This window comes from Lissotriton vulgaris, chromosome 9, assembly GCF_964263255.1.
Source record: "Lissotriton vulgaris chromosome 9, aLisVul1.2, whole genome shotgun sequence".
In the NCBI taxonomy this organism is placed as follows: domain Eukaryota; kingdom Metazoa; phylum Chordata; class Amphibia; order Caudata; family Salamandridae; genus Lissotriton; species Lissotriton vulgaris.
In genome coordinates this window covers 618,241,339-618,244,070 of record NC_141697.1, presented here as the reverse complement: position 1 = coordinate 618,244,070, position 2,732 = coordinate 618,241,339, and positions in this window count along the sequence as shown.

Sequence of the window (2,732 nt, the reverse complement as noted above, 5' to 3'; positions counted from 1 at the left end):
CACAGCCCCTGAGGCAGAGCGGGTTTATTGCCCTGCAAAGTTTGAATAGTATCGTTCTGGTGTAATATATTCTATGCAGTATTTTCAATTGTACCAAACGGAATCTAGCTGAGATACCCGCCTCGCGCGGAGACGCCAATGCAGCATTCCAATCTGACTCATCCATGTCGCCTATCTCATCCACCCATTTTTCTCGCAGCTTTATTAGTGGGTCAGGTAAGTTGTTCATAATTTTACGATACGTAAGGGATGTCGCACCCTCCTGCATGAAATCAGTGAGCAGGCAATCCTCAAGCGGTGATGCCTCCGGCACTGCAGTTCCAGCTGGGATGGCTGCCATTAGGGCGTGCCTAATTTGCACGCACCTATATGTTTCCGTTGGACCTAGGTTGTAGTGGAGTTGGAGTTGTGTGAACGGGACTACCCCTTCCCTTGTCCACCAATCTCCTACCTTAGAGATCCCTATATTATCCCATTGGGTGAATCCTTTGGTGTGGCGCAGGAATCCCAGGGCCCTAGTGTCCCACAACGGTGTGAGCTTCGTTATGACTCCCTCCCATTTCAACTTCGCCTGTGCCTTGTGCCATAAAGACACTGTGTGTCTGGTGGGTCCTATCAGTTTGGTCACTGCACCCTTGTGATATAGTGGTGCCAGTAGGCTGTGAGTGCCCAGTTGTATCCTGTGCGTGCTTTCATTTTTGAAAGCCACACGCAAAGGCCAATAGCATGTGTGGGAAATCGAACACCACATGCACAAGTTTGCACAAAAGTCTGAAGTGATTCCAAGAGGCCTTCTCCTAGAGCAGTGCATGCGCGCTGCGCTAGGCTAGACCTAAAAAAGGGTACGTTTTGGGCCGTTTCCTGTCGCAGGCACTAGGTCTACCCACACAAGTGAGGTACCATTTTTCTCGGAAGACTTTGGGGAATGCGGGGTGGGTGGAATTTTGCGAATCCACGCAGATTCCAGAACTTTCCACCACAGAAATGTGAGGAAAATGTGGTTTTTTAGGTCTCGCCTTTCGATGCGCATGCGCATCGAGCAAGGCGAGAGTATTGCGAGTTATCCACTCTTTATCCACACTGCAAGGAATCGTGGCGATTCCTTGCAGTGCCCGTGACTTTTAAGGTCAATGCGCATGCGCATTAAGCTTATGCGCATGCGCATTGACCTTAAAAGTCACGGGCGCGTGCATGTCCGTCTTTGTTTACCCGCTCCGCCCCCTCCCGCCGTGTCGCCTTGCCTACTCTCTTCCACAGCCTCCCCCAGCTCCGCCCCCTCACTACTTGATTGCACGGCCGCTAGGCCGTGCCTCCCCTACTCTCCTCCCCCCTCCTCCTCTCCTCCCCTGCCTGCCTGCCGCTAGGCCGTGCCTCACCTACTCTCCTCCCCCCTCCTCCTCCTACTCTCCTCCCCTGCCTGCCTGCCGTGTCGCACCTCTCCCCTCTCCGCCCCCTCCCCTGCCCGCCCCCTCCCCTGCCCGCCGTGTTACGGTGAAAGGCTTGTTTCCGTTTGTCTCTCTCCTTTCAGGTATTCCCTTCCTGTATTCTTTTTCCTCGTTTTTTAGGCGATGCACGGTGCTAGGAGTAGATTGTCACATCCTGTGGATCGCCTCGCCCCCGGACATCATGGGCCAGCCTTGCTCTGCACAAATGTTTCCCAGCACCAGTCCCAGCATCTCTCAGCAGCTCCGCTCTTCCTGCACTGCTAGAACGCAGAGTCTCCCACCACTGAGGGTAAGACAAGGAAGCGATCCCTGAAGACTGCGTCCAAGGGCCTCCAAGGCAGCCTGCCCCCAGCCATTTGGTTTCCGCACTGGTCTCTGCTCACAGAGGGGGTGCAGCTTCCAGGGCAGAAGGATCTGTGGCTTCCGCGTTGTCCTAACATGAGTGGCATCCAACACGACGAGGCCCCGGTCGCCGTACCCACCTCAGAGCCTACGTGCAGCCTCACGGAAGCGAAATCACCACCGCTGGTCGGTTCCGCCTCACCTCAGACCCTGGTCTTTGCAGACTGATCCAATCTGCTCCAGGGGACAGCAGGGCCAGGCTTGAATATGCCACTTTTTCGTTTGAGTTTTGAGTTTCACTATATATTTAAAATAATCATACTTTTAAAGATATAACCGTAATTTTGACTGAAGTCTAAATTGATTATAAGGCTACGAATCCAGGTCATCCTTCAGTCTCACAGATTGCTTGGTATGTTATTAATCACAGTGATAAACCTTCTACTGCATGCCCTTTTCAACGTTGTTTGAGAGCAGGTTTGAAATGTTCGCTATAGCCCACTAATGAGCTATTGCTTGTGGCCTAGGTTTCTTGGAAGCAGATTATATAATTATATATGATATGTGGTTCAGTGCTTCTGAAGTTAAGGTGATTCTTGTAATACCCCTGATGTTTCATGAAAAGATTATCATTGAGTGGTCTTGAAATGCTCTTTTGCTACGAGTAGTGATTTGATTACACTAATTCCTAGCTCTGTTCTTTATCTGGGTTTACACTTTTCTTTCGTGTTTTGGCCTTTTATATTTTATTCATTTTGTTTCAAAATTGCCATCACATTCCAGAGCTCAATTTAAAAGGGAGACTATATTATTATTGGTTCGCAACTGCAGTAATTGTGGGGCCAGATTACATTCAGATAAATGAATATATCTGACCGGTTCCCGGAACAGGATCCTCCTTCACCAATTAAGGGGATGTTGTTTGATTTAAAGTTTCGTTCCTCG